Genomic DNA, 7,081 nt, shown 5'->3' on the forward strand with positions numbered 1-7,081 from the left:
TGCATTGTGAAATGAATAGCTTCTGCGAGAAAGCGTTATCACGGCCTTGGCGTCTGGAAAGCCTGTGAACCATCCATGGGAGACTGTAACTGTTTGTGAGAACTACACTCCTCAGGACTGTCGATAAAAGCTTGCTATACTATGAAACAAACTAATTATTATTAATGATGGGAAAAAATAATTACTTAAAGGAGGGGCGTAATGAGCTAATTGTATCACTAATGATTGAAAGGCTTGATGGGTTTTTGTAAGAATATAGTCAACTGTAACTAAGAGAAATGTGCTTTTCACTTGAGTTACAGCTGTGTTGCAGGCCCCGCAGTAAATAAAAGGTTCTTTAAGTTACCTGGTGTTCGACTGCTGATTACCCCTGGACTGCAAAAATTTAGTATTTTCATTTTCATAGCATAAAACAAGAATTAAATTCATGATTATTCAGTAGTTAACATTGATTATCATTAGTGAATTGGTGTATTAGGTAATTATATTGCAAAGACTAGATCTTTATTTTTAATAATAATACTATCAACCAAAATCTTTCCAGAAACTGCAGAACTATCAGAATTTGTTTGAAAAATAAATTACTTTTATATTTTGAGAAGTTTACAAGACATCATACTCCTGCCAGAGACTATGTGGGCTGGGCATTGGAGCAATGGAATTGGTTACTGGGCTAGTAATCCACAGACCCAGGTTATGCTCGGGGATCTGGGATCGAAGCTGCCGATGACATATTGAATTTGAATAAAATCTCAAATTAAAAGTCGAATGATGACATTGTTGATTGTTTTAAAAACCCATCTGGTTCATGAATGTTTTTCAGGAATCTGCTACTCCTTATGTGGCCTGTCCTACATGTGACCCCCAGTTCCACAGCAATGTTGTGGTTGATTTGTAAGTGCCCTCTGAAATAGCCTCACAAGACACGCAGTTCAGGGGCAATTGGAATGAGCAGTAAATGCTGGTCCAGACAGTGACTCCCACCTCCCATGAATGAATAATTTTTTAAGGCGGCTCATTGTTCAATCTGAAGATTAGTCAGAACTGTCTGTTTGATTGGATTTGATTTATTGTCACATGTACCCGAGGTAGTGAAAGGTTTTGTTCTGCGTACAGTCCAGAAAGATCATTCCATACTTGAAAAAACTCAGACATACGATAAATACACAATGGTAAATACATAGACACAGATCCCAGGTGAAGCGTAGAGAACTAGTGTATCTTGTATCAAATGTATCAATTACAAATTACTGTATTATTAGCTCCAATCTGTAACAGATGATTAAATAAGCAGTGATCCTTATTGATTTACAATTAAACAATAATGAATCAGTAGTTATAGTAAAAGTTTGAGTTTTATTTGTTGTAAAAATGTAAAAGCTTCATTGCTGTGTATAAAGATGTGTATTGAGGATAAATATAGCAGCAAGAGAGACCTTCCAACTCTGATTCGCCTCAACATTTAGAACTATGTAAGGAATTGTGCAGAATAGGTAAAGGGCTGTTATGAAACTGTTCGATTGTATTCCTGTCAAAAGTAATGAGAGAAGGTGGTGTCAGTAATTAAAGATCCAATTCAATTAAATAGCGCCCAATTGACCAATGGTTATGTTACAACAGGCCCAACTCTGACATGAGATAATGGGTCATTGGGGGTAAAAGTCGAGATTCTGAAGGTCTTCCCTGATGGCCAAGTACTGAAGACTCTCGAGGCCGACTTCCAAGGAAATTACGGAGGAGCCAGGGAGGGTTTACGCTTCTACAGACTGGTCACCACCTTGAAGTAAACGTCAATGTCTTCAAGTCAGTCAGTAAAGCTTCTCTTTAAAAAGACCAGAAATGGTCGTACCAGGAAGAATTAGTTGAGCAGCGAAGCTGACTGTAGAACCTGCAGCGCGGGAAAGCATGGCGGAGGCGCAGGATCCCGGTTTGGTGGCAGTGGGTCAATTTTACTGCGGGGTGGGCAGCACGGTGGCCTAGTGGTTAGCACACCGCCTCACGTGCGCTGAGGGCCCAGGTTCGATCCCGGCTCTGGGTCACTGTCCGTGTGGAGTTTGCACGTTCTCCCCGTGTCTGCGTGGGTTTCACACCCCACAATCCAAAAATGTGCAGAGTAGGTGGATTGGCCATGCTACATTGCCCCTTAATTGTAAAAAATAATTGGCTAATCTAAATTTTTTTTTTTTAATTTAAATTTTTTTTACTACTGCGGGTGGAGTTCATTCAGGAGAGCTTCGCCAAGCAAATGAAGGCACCAGAAGTCAAAAGGATGAAATTTAGAGACAGTTTGGTCCGTGGGCTCGTGGAAGGGAGGGAAGCAGCCGAGGCAGCTGATCGGATTGACTCAATCTCAGTCACAAAGAAGCTCCACAAGCTCCTCACACTTCCTGTTGGGGTGTGGATGGAAGATACAGGGGAGAGCGAGAATACTTCAAAAGGAGCTAACTTGTGTCAGAGATATTCAAAATTTTCAACACTGCGTATTTAACATAATTCTAATTTATTTACCTGTCTTTCCCTTTTAATATCTTAAATACTTCAATCAGATCAGACCTAAAATGTCTAAATTTTGGTGAAAACAGGCCTAATTTGTCGTTAAAACTTTGGGTCAGAGCTTCTGAAATCTCTCCCTCGCCTCCCACAGCATCCTGGGACACAATTCATTCAGACCCGGTAATCTAATAATCTTCTGGCCGGCACAATAGCAGAGTGGTTAGCACTGCTGCTTCACAGGGCCAGGGAACCGGGTTCGATTCCGAGCTTGGTTCACTGTCTGTGCAGAGTCTGCACGTTCTTCCCGTGTCTGTGTGGGTTTCCTCCGGGAGCTCCGGGTTCCTCCCACAAGTCCCGAAATATGAGCCTGTTAGGTGAATTGGACATTCTGAATTCTCCCTCTGTGTACCAGAACAGGCTCCGGAATGTGGCGACTAGGGGATTTTCATAGTAACTTCATTGCAGTGTTAATGTCAGCTGACTTGTGACAATAATAAAGATTACAATGAATGGGTCAAAGAGCCTCTATCCGTGCTGTAAAGAGAGGGAATGAATGAGAAGGACATTACAGAGAAACTGCCAAAGCCACAACATTCACCAGCTCTAAGGACACACCTTAGTTCCCTTTCCAATCTGAAAGCAGCCTGAGCTGGATTTACATTCCCCTTAATTCATCATTGCTGGGTGATAATCCTGTACTTCCTTACCTCACACCACTGTGACAGCACCTTCACTACACAGACTGCAGCAACTGACCAAACATCACCTTCCCAGTTATTCCTGAAGGCACCGCCTTCCCAACCTGTCCCCTTGCCTGAGGTGTGGTGATCCTCAGGTCACATGACCGCCGGTCAGCTCTCTCTCCCGGGACCAGGCCCTGCGTCACAGCCACCAGCTTGGGGAAGCAGAGCGCATGCGCTAGCGTCTTGGTGACGCAACAGCTGGTGGGCGAGACCTGAAGGTTTCTGTTCCCAGCCGGGTCCTAGTGCCCGAAACAGATTTTGAAAATATTCACCCACTCCCAGGCTGAAGCTGATGGATGTTTGTTGCCTGGAGGTGTCTCTGGATTACGTAGACATTCAGTGTGAGAGGCTGCAGCCTCTGTATAGCTACCTGAAGTGGGTTATACAACGTTTGATTACATTTCGTGGTCCTTTCCAGTTCATTATCAGGATGTTTGTGTGATATTTTCTTAACATTAGGGTGATATTTCTTTATTTAAAATACATTTCAGCAACAGGCTTACTGGTGATTTTTAACGGATAGAACATTATTTATTATCACACTATTTCCCTGGATGTTGAACATCTCAGTCTCTCGTCTCTTTCACACTCACTGACACAAACAGAAATTAGGTAAAGGTCAAGTTGAAACTGTAATGATGAAAATGGAACGTAGTCTCCAATCTTTATATCGCTGCAGGTATGTTGTCTTCTTGTTTAGCTGATCCTTTAGTTGGAGTGAAGCGTTTTTAGAAATATATAATTCTCACGAGGCTCTGAAGCTTCTTGTAGATGAAGAGCCAGGAGGTTGGTTCTCAGGGGGACTTGGAAGCTGGAATAAGTTCAGCCCTGTGGCTGCACTGGGAGACATTCAGCTCTGCTGGTTCAGCTGGTTCCTGGTCCTACAGATGCTTCTCACACACACATTTGCTTTGTTCAGGGTTTAGTATACTGCATCCCTGACAATTAACTGCATGGTTAAAACTCTGAGACCCAGAACACCCCGATACAATAGCAGTTTACGATGCTCACTCACGCTTATCTCTGTCCCCAATTCGAGCTCATTCTCCTGTGTTCAATACGGCACTGGAGATCAACAGTCCATGAGATTTCATATTCCTCAAATGCTGGTTCATCCTGACACAACGAGACATTTAAACTTCACAGGTGGCTGTAAATTTTCCTTATGCAGGTCCGTGTTCAACTAAATATGGGTCACAGCATCGACTATTGCCCACAGTTTAATGTCCATAATAACATGTTAAGTTGCAGCCACCTTGGCAGAGTTTGTGGATCTTACAGTCTCTAATATCTAGTATCCTTGTGCCGAACGTGACATCTTCAATCTACTCTTGGGTCTGATTAATAGTCTGCATTGTAGCTGGGTGGGATGGGTGGCATGGTAGCAAAGTGGATAGCAATGTTGCTTCACAGCTCCACGGTCCCAGATTCGATGCACAGCTTGGGTCACTGTCTGTGTGGAGTCTGCACGTTCATCCCGTGGGTTTCCTCGGGTGCTCCTGTTTCCTCCCACAAGTCCCGAAAGACGTGCTGTTTGGTGAATTGGACATTCTGAATTCTGAATTCTCCCTCTGTGTATCCAAACGCGCGCCGGAATGCGGCAACTAGGGGCTTTTCACATGTAAGCTTACATGTGACAATAAAGATTATTATTATGGAGGGGGTGGTGATTACTCTGGCTGCCGACTTCTGTTCCGTGGTCTTGTCTATTCCCAGTGGCCCTGCAGAGGCAGCATGTGGTATCCACCGGAATGTTTGACACCTTCCACACCCAGTGGCTACCTCAGCGGACAGAGTGTTTCAGAGACACTGGGAACAATATTCTGGTTCAGTTGGGAAGGTTCCCTACACTTTTGTTGGGGCTTCTGGCTGATTTTGGTCGTTTATTTTGACTGGACCACATGCTTGGGGAAAGCAAGAGCAGAAAGAAGGTCTAATAGAAACTAGAATGATCTGTTGTGAATTTCTATCCCATTCTTACAGTGATCATTTTTGGAAACCTATTTCAGACATCAGAATGGGAGGATTGGCAGCTGGGCAACTCCAACCAAATTTAACATCAAGATCTGACAGTCACTCAATTCATTAGGATCTAAATATCACAAACTGTCAATGTGCTTGTCTGTTCTGACTGTGGGAAGCGATTTCAAACATCAGTGTGACTGGAAAAGCCCCGACACACACACACCTGAGTGGGAGTGTTCCAGTGAACTGACTGTGGAAAGAGCTTTAACCAGTTACACAGCCTGAAAAATCATCTTGTTTCCTCTTGTGGGAGAGTCTAGCACGACAGGGCATAATCTATGAGTAAGGAGTCTCAAATTTAGGACAGAAATGAGGAGATATTCTTCCAACAGAGGGTAGTGAATCTGTGGAATTCTTCAGCTGGCATTCTGTCTCTGGAGTTTACCATCAATAGGCAGAGGTGAAGTTGGCTTTACCCGGATGGGCCGCTTGGTGGCGCAGTGGCTCTTTCACTGAGGGGCCTTGAGTTCAGACACATCCCAGACAGGACTGGTGAGAAATATCTGTCTGGGAAAGGGGAGACAACTGTATAATCGGGGAAAAGGATTAGTGCCGATGGACCTGAGAGAAATTAGTTCAGCAAAGTCTTACTGTCTTCATTTTTCATTCAATATTAATTAAAATTTCTGAGAAAATATTACACAAAAGTTTATTTTGATGTTTACAAAAGGGAACATAGCGATTGAGGGTCACAGTGTGAACAGAACACATGCCCTCTGAGCTGCAAAATGTATGTACAACTGTAACAGACACAAGAGAGAACAGGAGCTCAACATAAAGAGAAGGCAGCAGTTATATAAGGAACGAGATAAGTTACTTATTTAGACGTGACATTGAGGGAAATTATTAGTTACAATTATATTACAATTATATCTCGTACATTTCAAACTGAAAGCAGAAATACTGTCCATGATTGTCTCAGTTACAGATGCAGAATAATAAACTGAGAGAATTTTACTGTTAGAGTCACCAAGAGGAGATAATGTATTTCTGTCACACACAGATCATAATAAACAGCTGAGGAAAATCTACAGCGTCCGAACGTCAACCGATCACTTGATCTGTAAAAGAGAGAGAAAATGATGAAGCAGATGTTTATGATCTGGGACATTGATGTTAGAGTTTTTAATCAATCAAACATTTATGGTTTCTAAAAGGCTTCTGTCGGTTTGAAGGGTGAGTGGATTGAATCTTCTCACCTTCACCAGAGTGACAGCAGTGCTGTAGGACATGCTCAGGACGAACAGTGTGATGAATGTGGAAGCGGTTGTCCAGATGTTCCCGTTATCATCCTCATTGTCTTCAGTCCAGGTGTGGTCTGTGGCATCTACGAGGACAGAGCCCAATAAATATATTAAGTTGTTTATTAATCCAGGATATATTGTTAATATTCTCATTTAATTTTCTTTATCTGATCATTCATTCTCTAATATATTTTTCATTGCATAGCTACTGTAGAGTTCGTGACACTCAACAACCGATCTCTGTAACTTTCTTTTTCCAATTTAGAGGCAGTTTAGCGTGGCCAATCCATCTACCCTGTACATCTTTGGATTGTGGAGGTCAAACCCACGGACACGGACAGTCACCCAGGATCAAGATCGAACCCAGGTCCTCGGCGCCGTGAGGCAGCAGTGCTAACCACTGCGCCACCATGCCGCCCCTTGCCTGACATTTGTATTTGTTCTTTAGCATTTGTGTCTGTGTGGATGGGGATCTCATGTTTTGCTTCTTTTGTCTGTCCAGATGTATGTAAAATGCCATTGTGTGTGTTCATGTGCCAATGAGTACTGATCTGTGTATTTGTGTGTCAGCGCCTG

The 7,081-nt window shown here is 42.9% G+C and overlaps 1 long non-coding RNA gene across 1 annotated transcript; it reads right to left on the reverse strand.

Annotated features, from left to right (window-relative positions):
• Positions 1–5,894: 5,894 nt before the first annotated feature.
• Positions 5,895–6,565, reverse strand: LOC119959403. The gene is made up of 2 exons (XR_005459193.1): positions 6,461–6,565; positions 5,895–6,322 (listed from the first exon to the last, which is right to left on the reverse strand). It is a non-coding gene; the product is annotated as an uncharacterized LOC119959403 (long non-coding RNA).
• Between the last annotated feature and the right edge of the window lie 516 nt (positions 6,566–7,081).

Source organism: Scyliorhinus canicula, unplaced genomic scaffold, assembly GCF_902713615.1.
Source record: "Scyliorhinus canicula unplaced genomic scaffold, sScyCan1.1, whole genome shotgun sequence".
NCBI lineage: Eukaryota > Metazoa > Chordata > Chondrichthyes > Carcharhiniformes > Scyliorhinidae > Scyliorhinus > Scyliorhinus canicula.